Here is a 12,958-nt window from a genome sequence, read left to right as displayed (position 1 = left end):
CCCTCAGACAAAAAGGAAGAAATCAAGGAGGAACAAAGACGCCGACGAGGAAGGAAGAGAAGAGGGCCGGGGAGAGAGGAGGAGGTGAGGAGGAGGAGGGAGGGCCGAGGAGGAGGAGGAAGAGGGAGGAGGGAAGGAAGAGGGAGGAGGAGGAGGAGGAAGGAAGGAAGAGGGAGGAGGGGGGAGGGAGAGGAGGAGGGGTAGGGAGTGAGGAGGAGGAGTAGGAGGGAGGAGAGAGGAATAGGAGAGAGAAGAAGGAGAGGGGGGGAGGAGGGGGTGAAGAGCTTCTCCAAGCGTCGAGGGATTTCCCTCAAGGTACCAGAGCGGTGGGGCGGTCTCAGGGGAGGGGAAGGGAGAAAGGGAGGGGGGAGGGGAGGGCGTGGTTTGAGGGAGGGAATACGGAAAGAAGGATGGAAGGAGGAGAAGGAGGGAGGGAGGGAAAGAAGGAGTGGAAGGGGGGGAAGGAGGGAGTGGAAGGAGTGGAAGGAGGGAGGGAGGGTGGGAGGGAGGGAGGGAGGGAGGGAAGGAGGGAGGGAGGGAGGGAAGGAAGGGAGGGAAGTAGAGAAGTTCGGAGAAAGGAAAGGAAAGTGCGAGGGAAGGAAGGTGAGAAGAAGTGGAAAGAGGGAGAGCAAGAAGGAAGAAAGAGGGGGAAAAGGGAGGGAAGGAAGGAGGGAAAGAGGGGTGAGAGGGTGGGAAAGAGAGAAGGAAGAGAGGAGGGGAAAGAGGGAGGGAAGGAGGAAGAAAGGGAGAGTATGACGACAAAAACATATCCTGTATTTGCTTATAATCCATCGATTATTCTTTTCAAAAAAAAAAAGAAAAAAAAAAAAAAAGGATTAGGAAAATTTACGATACTTTTTTTTTCTGATAATGAATATTTTCATTTTATTCTTTCACCAGAACAGGAATGAATGACATCCATCACTTTCCCGACAGTGACAGAAATGACAGCACAGTCATGGCATTGTATTAAGATATCAGGCATAAAAGTCCGATAAGAAATGTTAAAAATCGATTCATTTCGGATTTGAGTTTCCATTTCACATTTCTAAAACTTTCTCTCTTTTTTTTTATCATATTCTACCATTTTTCATTTTTGGTTTATTTTATTTATTGAATTTAGATATGAGATACAATATTCCGGGAAGTAAAAAAATCGATTTTATTTTGAATTTATTCTCTACTTCATATTTCCAAAATTCTCTTCCTTTATCATATTCTACCTTTTTCATTATCGATTTATTAATATTTTTTTCAATAATTCCACAAAATTCCGATAATAGAAGAAAAATCGACTTATTTTTAATTCGTCTTCATTTCACATATATAAAATTCCCTTCCATTTTATCATATTCAACCATTGTTTCATAATCAATCTATTTTTTTCAATATTTTCTATACCTTATCTTTCGTAAATTCAACTTCAGACTTTCCCAACAAGAAAGAAAAAATAATCGATGTATTTTTAATTCTCCATTTTACATTTACAAAAATTTCCTTCCATTTTATCACATTCTACCATTGTTTCATTATCAATTTATTTATTTCCATTTATCATTTTATTTATATCTATTGTTTCATTATCAATTTATTTATTTCTTTTTACCAATTTATCTATTTCTATTTATCAATTTATTTATATCTATTGTTTCATTATCAATTTATTTATTTCTATTTATCAATTTGTTTATATCTATTGCTTCATTATCAGTTTATTTATTTCTATTTATCAGTTTACTTATATCTATTTCATTATCAATTTATTTATTTCTATTTAACAATTTATTTATATCTATTGTTTCATTATCAATTTATTTATTTCTATTTATCAATTTGTTTATATCTATTGTTTCATTATCAATTTATTTATTTCAAATTAATCAATTTATTTATTTCTATTTATCAATTTATTTATTTCTATCTATCAATTTACTTATATCTATTTCATTATCAATTCATTTATTTCTATTTATATCAATTTATTCATATCTATTGTTTCATTATCAATCTATCTATTTCTGTTTAATTATCAATTTATTTATTTCTATTTATCAATTAATTTATATCTATCATTTCATTATCAATCTATCTATTTCTGTTTAATAATTTCTTTATTTATATTTATCAATTTATTTATTTCTATTTATCAGTTTATTTATATCTGTTTCATTATCAATTTATCTATTTCTGTTTAATAATTCATTTATATCTATTGTTTCATTATCAATCTATCTATTTCTGTTTAATAATTTCTTTAACATTATCTTTCGTAAATTCAGCTCCAGCCTTTCTCTCACACTCAGCTCTCGAGACGTGTGTGAAAAACAACATTTGTCTTTTTGATAAATTTGATAAAAAGGGGATTTACAATTATTTTTTTTTTGTGTATTTGAGTCTGTGGAATACCCAGATGTGTGTGTGCGTGTGTTTGTGTGTTTGTTTGTTTGTTTGTGTTTGTTTGTTTGTGTGTGTGTGTGTGTTTGTTTTGTGTGTATGTGTGTGTTTGTTTGTTTGTTTGTGTGTGTTTGTGTGTGTCTATGTGTGTGTGTGTGTGTGTTTGTTTGTTTGCGTGTGTGTATGTTTTTGTATGTGTGTGCGCGTTTGTTTGTTTCGTGTGTGTGTGTGTGTGTGTTTGTTTGTGTGTGTGTTTGTGTTTGTTTGTGTTGTGTGTGTTTGTTTGTGTGTTTGTAACTTGTGTGTGTGTGTTTGTTTTGTGTATGTGCTTGCTTGTGTATGTTTGTTTACGAGTTTGTATATGAGTGTGTGTTTGTGTGTGTGTGTGTTCGTTTGTGTGTGTTTGTTTATGTGTTTGTATATGAGTGTGTGTTTGCGCAGAGGGTGTATGCGTGTGTTTGTGTGGGTGCGTGCGCGTGTGTGTGTGTCTGTGAATGCGTACATATTTATTCGTGTTTGTCTGTGTGTGTTTTTTTTCCTGTATGTACATGATGTGTGTACGCCCTTCTAATCTCCAAGTAAATGATGAGAGAAAAGGATAAACAGAGAGGTAGATGAAAGTAGATAAGAGAGGTAAGAAAGACGGGTTGGAGGGGTGGTGGACGGGGGAGGGTGAGGGGAGGAGGGGAGGAGGGGAGGAGGGGAGGAGGGGAGGAGGGGAGGAGGGGAGGAGGGAGGGGGAGGGGTAATAAAAACAAATAACGATAAAGCAGTAGATAGCAAGATGAGTAAAAATGGCTGAAATTGTTATTGAAAAGCAGTGATTCATTTGTTTTCAGAGTTAAAGTGGGAAGAAATAGTTAATATAGGTACGTACACGAACACACGCACGCACACACGCACCTTTTGTCACGATCACACTTTTTACACACACACACAAACACACACACACACTGTCCGCTTTTTTTGGGTGAGTAGGCTGACACACACACAAACAAACACACACACAAACAAACACACACACACACACACACACACACACACACACACACAAACACACAGGCACACACACAAACACGATCACACACACACACACACACATACACACACACACAAAAACACAAACACACACAAAAACACACACACACACACACACACACAAACACACAGACACACACACACACACGCACAAACAAACACACACACACACAAAAAAACACACACACACAAACACACACACACACAAACACACACACACACACAAACACACAGTAGCTCACGAACTTCAACAGCGTAAACAAAGCGAATGGAAGGTGAAGGAAAAACCAAAAGTAAAAACACGCCAAGAATAGAATACCGAGAAAGAGAAGGGAAGATAAACAGATAAGAAAAACAGAAAAAAGAAGGATTTCAAAGTTACGAAGCAAAGAAATTGAGAGACAAGATGGAGCGAGTTAACTTAAAACATAATTGGATGTATATATATATTTTTTCTCTTTTGTTCCGTCCATCTCAACTTCGGTGAAAATAACTGTGAAAATAACCCCATGAAATAATCTTATTTCTTGTCTTCTCTTATTCCACTGAGACGAAAATAAACGAAACCAACGGACGAAAATAGACACCCTTTCGCTCCTTCATTTAAATTCGATATATTAGCTCAACATTCTGAGAAATAGTGAGGGAGTGATGTTGATATTAAACATAACCTCTCAATAAGGGTTAGTTTCACCGTCCCTCTCGCTACTTCCCGCCTTTTTCAGAATTCCAAGCACCGGCCATATATCCGCGTCACATTCCCGCCTTTTCAAAACAAGATAAAAACACCAGGAACCAATTAATTTCGCCATTCTTTCACAAAAAAATCAAATTCAAACATGCATTCTCTCCCTCGCTCGACGAATCCAAGCCAGACATCATTAAGCGGGAATTTCAGCGTATCAATTATCATATTACACGATCATGAATTAAAGTCCCTGTTAATAACAACGTTCATTCATCATACGTCAGGCAAGGGTGCGCGCGCGAGGTGATCGTACGTGACTCGAAGCCGAGGGTACTAAAGGAACTTGGAGGATTCTCAGAACTCTCGAATGTTTTAGGAAGAGGAGTTGCTTATTAAGGAGGAGGAGGAGGAGAGAGGATAGGAGGAGGGAGGAGTAGGAGGAGTAGGAGAAAGGAAGAGGGAGGAGAGAGGATAGGAGGAGAGAGGATAGGAGGAGGATAAGAGAAGGAGAGGAAAAAAGGAGAAAGGAGGAGGAGGGAGAGAGGAAAGGAAGAGGGAGGAAGAAGGAGGAAGGAGAAGAGGAGGAGGAGAGAGGAGAAGAAGGAGGATGGAGAAAGGAAGAGGGAGGAGGAGAGAGGAGGGAGGAGGAGAGGAGGAGAGAGTGAGAATAGGAGGGAGGAGGGAGAAAGGAAGAGGGGTGGAGGGAGGAGGAGGGAGGGAAGGAGAAGGAGGAAGGAGGGTGGGAGGGAAAGAGGAAAAAGGGAGGGGAGGAGGGAGGAGGGAGGAGGGAGGAGGAGGGAAAGGAGGAGGAGGGAAGGAAGGAGGAGAGGAAAGGAAAGAAGGAGGGAAGGAAGGAAGGAGGAAAGAAAGGAAGAGAGGAGGAGGGAGGAGAGAGGAAAGAGAGAGGGAGGAGAGAGGAGAGGGAGGAGGGAAGGAGGAGGAGGAAGGAAGGAAGGAAAAGGATACAGGAGTGAGGAGAGGAGGAGGAGGAAGGAGGAGGAAGAAGAAGGAGGAGGGAGGAGAGAGGATAAGGAGGAGGAGGAGGAGAGGAGAGAGGAGAGAGAAGATAGGAGAGAGAGAGGGAGGAAGAAAAAGGAAGGAGGAGGATATCAGGAGGAGGGAGTAGGAAGAAAAAGGAAGAGGGAGGAGGAGGGAGGAGGGAGGAGTGAGGGAGAAAGGGAAGAGGAGGAGAGGGAACGAGGGAGGAGGGAAAGGAGGAGGGAAAGGAAGAGGGAAAGGAAGGAGTGGAAGGAAGGAGAGGAAGGAAGGAGGGAGGAGGAGGGTGGAGGGAGGAGGAGGAGGAGAGGAGGAGAGAAGGAGGGAGGAGGGAGGAGGAAGGAAGGAAGGAGGGAGGAGGAGGAAGGAAGGAGGGAGGAGAGAGAAGAAAGGGAGGAGAGAGAAGAGGGAGGAGAGAGAAGAGGAGGGAGGAGAAGGGATAGGAGGAGGAGGAGGAAGGAAGGAGGAAGAGGAGGAAGGGTGGAGGAGAGGGAATACAGAAGGAAGGAGGAGAAGAGGAGGAGGGCAGGAGGAGAGAGGAGGAAGCAGCAGGTGGATAGGAGGAAGGAGAGAGGTCATAAGAGGAGGAGGAGGCAGGGAGGAGGAGGGAGGAGGAGGAGGAGGAGGAGGAAGAGGACAGGAGGAGGGAGGAGGGAGGATATGGAGGAGGGTAAGGGAAAAAGGAAGAGTGGAGGAGGAGAGGAGGAGGGAGAAAGAAGAGGGAGAGGAGGAGGGAGGAGGAGGAGGGAGGAGGGAGGGAGGGACAGTAAGAAGAAGAAGGAGGAGGAGGACGAGGAGAGGAGGAAGAAGGAGGAAGGAGGAGGAGGAGGAGGAAGGGAAGAGGGAGGAGGGGGAAGAGGAGAGGGGAGGAAAAGAGGAGAGAGGAGAGGAGGAAAAGGAGAAGGAGAGGGGTGGAGGGAGGTGGAGGGAGGAAGAGGAAGAAAAGAAGGAGGAGGAGAAGGAGGAGGAAAGAGGGATAAGGGAAGAGGATGAGAATGCGGAGGAGAAAAGAGGAAGAAGAGAAAGAAATGGAGAAGAAGAGAAAGGAGAGAAAACAGAGTAAGAAGAAGAGAAAGATCAAAGAAAGGAGGCATAGAAAGCGAAAAGGAAAAACAAAAATAAAAATAAAATAATGACCAAAGATAGCTGACGTAACATAAATAAAATGAAAGAGGAGAAGGATAAAAAAAAAGATAAAAGAAAACAAAGAAGAAGAAGAAGAAGGAGAGGAGAAGTGGAAAAAAATTACGTAAATGACAGACAAGAGAGTAAAAGACGAAGGAGAAAGTGAATTAAATGAATGAAAAAAGAGAGAAAAAATATGTAGAAGCTGAGAGGAAACACTAAAGGATAAGGAATAAAGAGAGAAAAAGAAAGAGAAAAGTAGAAGAGAATAAGGAAAGGAGAAAAAGGAGATGGGTTAAATGATGAAGAAGAAGAAAAGAAAGAATAAGAAATAGACAAAGAAGAAAAATGAAGAAGAAAAGAAGAAGACAAAGAAGAAAATGAAAAAGAAAGAAGAAGAAGAAGAAAACGAAATAAGAAGAAGAGAGAAGAAAGAAGAAGGAGACAAAGAAGAAAAAGAAGATGAAAAAAAAAAAAACGAAAACAAACACAAAATATACGAAAAAGAATAAGAAATGGAAAGGAGAGAAAAACAAGAGAAGGAAGAAATGAGAGCAAAAGGAAGGACTGACGCACACGACCAACGCCTCGACACTCTCCCTCCTCGAGACAAGAGGCGGAAAAAGTCAGCAAATTCACTCTAAACACACACAGGCAAACACGCTCACATACTTCGTATACATACATACATACATATACATATATATATATACATTATACATATATATATATATATATATATATATATATATATATATATATATATATATATGTCTGTGTGTGTGTATATATATATATATGGATATATATATATATGGATATATATATATATATGGATATATATATATATGGATACATATATATATGGATATATATATATATGGATATATATATCTATGGATATATATATATCTGGATATATATATATCTGGATATATATATATGGATATATATATATGGATATATACATATGGATATATATATATTAATACATATATATGGATATATATATATGGATTATATATATATGGATATATATATATGGATATATATATGGATATATATATATGGATATATATATATGGATATATATATGGATATATATATGGATATATATATATATATATATATATATATATATATATATATATATACAGATACAATTGAATATATTCTTATATACATACATACATACATACATACATACATATATATATATATATATATATATATATATATATATATATATATATATATATATATGTATATATATATGTGTGTGTGTGTGTGTGTGTGTGTGTGTGTGTGTGTGTGTGTGTGTGTGTGTGTGTGTGTGTGTGTGTGCATGTGTGTGCATACACACATACACACACACAGATACAATCGCACATGTAAACATAAGTAGACACTCACACACACACCTTTGCACATGTACATGCAAGCGAAACCTAAATCAGTAAGAAAAAAAGACCAACGAGAATAATAATAATAAAAAAACCCATCAATACCATTCCCCAAAGACGAAAAGAGAACGAAAAAAAAACCATCAATACCATTCCCCAAAAGACGAAAAGAGAACGTAAAAAAACCCATCAATACCATTCCCAAAAGACGAAAAGAGAACGAAAGAAAAAAAATAAATAAATAAAAACAGAAATCTACATCTGAAGAAACGAGAAGGTTCCCGCCAAAGCCTTTCTTCCCCTGCGGCATAAAAGCCCCTTTGACAGCTTAAAGAAATGCCGCCGTGACAGGCATACACGGCGGGACTGTCACGCGCGCCGTGACACGAGAAACGGGTCATCCACAGAGGTTTTAAAGAGTCGTGGGATGTTCGGTAACCGTGGATGTATCGTCATATTCACGAGATGATGATGCCGGATAAGTGAAGTGACGGATAAGAGAGGTGCCGGATAATTGAAGTGCCGGATATGTGAATAACCGGATGAGTAGGTTGATGGGTATGTGAATATCCGGGTAAGAGCATTATTGGATATATGAATATCCGAATACACGGAGAATTGAACATGTGGCTAGTCGGATATATGAATAAATAAATAACCGTTTACGTGAATAGCTGGATAAGTGAACATCCGGATTTGTACCTAAATCAAAAACAACAACAACAAAACAACAACAAATATGATGATATATTTAAAGAAAAAATCTTTTCTGTCTCTCAACAACAACAAATATGATGATATAATTAGTGAAAAAAATATTTTCTGACTCAGCAACAACAACAACAAATATGATGATATAATTAGTGAAAAAAATATTTTCTGACTCAGCAACAACAACAACAATATGATATATTTCAAGAAAAAATATTTTCTGTCTCTCAACAACAAATATGATGATATATTCAAAGAAAAAATCTTTTGTCTCAGCAACAACAACAACAGCAAATATGATGATATATTTCAAGAAAAAATCTTTTCTGTCTCTCAACAACAACAACAAATATGATGTGATATATTTAAAGAAAAGATCTTTTCCGACTCTCAGCAACAACAACTAAAACAAATATGATATATTTAAAGAAAAAATCTTTTCTGACTCAGCAACAACAACAACAAATATGATGATATATTTAAAGAAAAAATATTTTCTGTCTCTCAACAACAACAAATATGATGATATATTTAAAGAAAAAATATTTTCCGACTCTCAGCAACAACAACAACAAATATGATGATATATTTCAAGAAAAAAAAAATCTGACTCTCAGCAACAAGAACAACAACAAATATGATGATATATTTCAAGAAAAAATCTTATCTGACTCAGCAACAACAACAACAACAAAAATGATGATATACTTCAAGAAAAAATCTTTTCTGTCTCTCAACAACAACAACAACAACAGCAAATATGATGATATATTTAAAGAAAAAATCTTTTCTGACAGCAACAACAACAACAAATATGATGATATATTTAAAGAAAAAATCTTTTCTGACTCTCAACAACAACAAATATGATGATATATTTAAAGAACTTTTTTTCTGTCTCTCAGCAACAACAAATATGATGATATATTTAAAGATATTTTTTTCTGTCTCTCAACAACAACAAATATGATGATATATTTCAAGAAAAAATCTTTTCTGACAGCAACAACAACAACAACAAATATGATATATTAAAAAAATATATTTTCTGTCTCTCAACAACAACAAATATGATGATATATTTATTTTTTTTTCTGTCTCTCAACAACAACAACAACAACAAATATGATGATATATCTAAAGAAAAAAATTTTTCTGACTCAGCAACAACAACAACAACAACAACAAATATGATGATATATTTCAAGAAAAAAATCTTTTCTGACCCCTTTTCACTATTTCACTTGACTGCACCACCGTCGTCTGCAAGTGAAAGTGACCTCTCATTAGAATGGGGGAGAACAAAGACAGAAATGAAGAGGCGTGTGTTGTGTGTTAACCCCTATCACCTAAACACATCACTCATTATACTTCGTTTTGTGTATTACAAAAAAAAAAAGAAACAAAAAGAAAAAAAAAAGTGAAACAAAAGAAAAAAAAAGAAAGAAAAAAGGGAGAAAGAAATGCCAAAAAAAAATAAACAAAAGAAAAAAGACAAAAAACAAACGAGCAAACAAACAAAAAAACAGAAAGAAAATAAGAAAAAAAAGAAAAAATTAAAAAATGAAACAAGAGAAAAAAGGGAAAAGAAATGCCCCAAAAAATAAACCAAAGAAAAAAGAAAAAAGAAAAAAAAAGAAAAAAAGAGGAAACAAAAGAAAAAAGAAAGAAAAAGAGAAAAAGGAAAGAAGAAAGAAAGAGAAGAAAACACGGTCGGTTTAGAGAGAGAGCGAGAGAGAGCTGTTCAGAGAGAGAGAGAGAGAGAGAGAGAGAGAGAGAGAGAGAGAGAGAGAGAGAGAGAGAGAGAGAGAGAGAGAGAGAGAGAGAGAGAGAGAGAGAGAGAGAGAGAGGAGAGAGAGAGAGGAGAGAGAGAGAGAGAGAGAGAGAAGTGTATACTCCCATGCATATTCACGGAAATAAATAGCATATATGTCTATATGATAGATAGACATTTATCTGTCTATCTGTCCGTTTAATATGCATGTCTAGATCAATAGATATGTACATGCATATCCGTATATATGAATATTCAGCAAAAATGTTTACAAACCGGCCATCAGTACAGGTAGGAACGGGGGTATATAGGGAGGGAAGGGGGGTGGGGGAGGGGGGGTGGTTGATGTCGCTGTAAATTTTCACAAAGGAGAATTTTCACAAGAAAGTACTCTTTAGTCCCAAGACTCACCCCCCCCACTCCCCACCCCTCTCTAGAGTGTACAGAGATAAAGAGATAATGATAATGATATTTATTATAGCGTCTATTTGGTCTGGATCAACATTTTTTTTTAAATGATGTTCTAAAAAGCATATGCCAGAGATTAACCTCCTCTCTCTCTCTCTCCTCTCTTCTCCTCTCTCTTCTCCTCTCCTCTTCTTCTCCTCCTCTCTCTCCTTCTCCTCTCTTCTCTCCTCCTCTCTCTCTCTTTCTCTCTCTCCTCTCATCTTCTCATTTTTCACTTCTTCTTCCTCTCTCTCCTCTTCTCTCTTCTTTCTCTCTCTCTTCTCCTTCTTCGTCTTCTCTTCTTCTTCTTCTTCTTCTTCTTCTTCTTCTTCTTCTTCTTCTCTCTCTCTCTCTTCTCTCTTCTTCTTCCTCTCTCTTCTTCTTCTTCTTCTTCTTCTTCTTCTTCTTCTTCTTCTTCTTCTTCTTCTTCTTCTTCTTCTTTCTTTTCCTTCCCTTTTCTTTCTTTCCCTTCTCCCTCTCTCTTCCTTTCTTTCTCCTCTCTTGTTTCTCTTTTCCTTCTCTCTCTCTCTCTCTCTCTCCCTCCCTCTTCCTCTCTCTCTCTCTCTCTCCCTCCCTCCCCTCAGGGTATGGTTTGTAGACTCACGAAAAGGATGAATGAAAATGGATGACCTTTTTGTAAAGGGGGGGGGGGTTGAGGATTCTGCCCTGGGTCGGGGATGTGAGGACAAAGATACTGAGCTGAATTAGGGATTCTACACTGAGTCCGCGATGAATTCGGGACGGCAGGGATTCTACACTGAACCATGGATTTTGTTCAGTCAAGAATGCTACACTGAATCAGGTACAAGAGGGATTCTACACTGAACCATGGATTTTGTTCAGTCAAGAATGCTACACTGAATCAGGTACAACAGGGATTCTACACTGAACCATGGATTTTGTTCAGTCAAGAATGCTACACTGAATCAGGTACAACAGGGATTCTACACTGAACCATGGATTTTGTTCAGTCAAGAACGCTACACTGAATCAGGTACAACAGGGATTCTACACTGAACCATGGATTTTGTTCAGTCAAGAATGCTACACTGAATCAGGTACAACAGGGATTCTACACTGAACCATGGATTTTGTTTAGTCAAGAATGCTACACTGAATCAGGTACAACAGGGATTCTACACTGAACCATGGATTTTGTTCAGTCAGGAATGCTTCACTGAATCAGGTACAACAGGGATTCTACACTGAACCATGGATTTTGTTTAGTCAAGAATGCTACACTGAATCAGGTACAACAGGGATTCTACACTGAACCATGGATTTTGTTCAGTCAGGAATGCTTCACTGAATCAGGTACAACAGGGATTCTACACTGAAGAGGACTTCACAGTGTATTAAGGATGTCGTGAATTCTTTAGCTGAACCTTAGACAACTAGCACTGTACACTGAATCGAGGACGGCGAAGATTCTACACTGAATTAAGGACGACAGAGGTTCTACACTGAATCGAGGTCGACAAGGATTCTACACTGAATCGAGGTCGACAAAAATTCTACACTGAATCGAGGACGACAAGGATTCTACACTGAATCGAGGTCGACAAAAATTCTACACTGAATCGAGGACGACAAGGATTCTACACTGAATCGAGGACGACAAGGATTCTACACTGAATCGAGGACGACAAGGATTCTACACTGAATCGAGGACGACAAGGATTCTACACTGAATCGAGGTCGACAAGGATTCTACACTGAATCGAGGTCGACAAGGATTCTACACTGAATCGAGGTCGACAAGGATTCTACACTGAATCGAGGACGACAAAGATTCTACACTGAATCGAGGACGACAAAGATTCTACACTGAGTTAAGGACGACAAAGATTCTACACTGAATCGAGGACGACAAAGATTCTACACTGAGTTAAGGGCGACAAAGATTCTACACTGAGTTAAGGGCGACAAAGATTCTACACTGAGTTAAGGGCGACAAAGATTCTACACTGAGTTAAGGGCGACAAAGATTCTACACTGAGTTAAGGGCGACAAAGATTCTACACTGAGTTAAGGGCGACAAAGATTCTACACTGAGTTAAGGGCGACAAAGATTCTACACTGAGAGTTAAGGACGATAAAGATTCTACACTGAGTTAAGGGCGACAAAGATTCTACACTGAGTTAAGGGCGACAAAGATTCTACACTGAGTTAAGGGCGACAAAGATTCTACACTGAATCGAGGACGACAAAGATTCTACACTGAATCGAGGACGACAAAGATTCTACACTGAGTTAAGGGCGACAAAGATTCTACACTGAGTTAAGGGCGACAAAGATTCTACACTGAGTTAAGGGCGACAAAGATTCTACACTGAGTTAAGGGCGACAAAGATTCTACACTGAGTTAAGGGCGACAAAGA

This window comes from Penaeus vannamei, chromosome 16 (assembly GCF_042767895.1).
Source record: "Penaeus vannamei isolate JL-2024 chromosome 16, ASM4276789v1, whole genome shotgun sequence".
Lineage (NCBI taxonomy): Eukaryota > Metazoa > Arthropoda > Malacostraca > Decapoda > Penaeidae > Penaeus > Penaeus vannamei.
Note: the sequence above shows the minus strand (reverse complement) of the source record.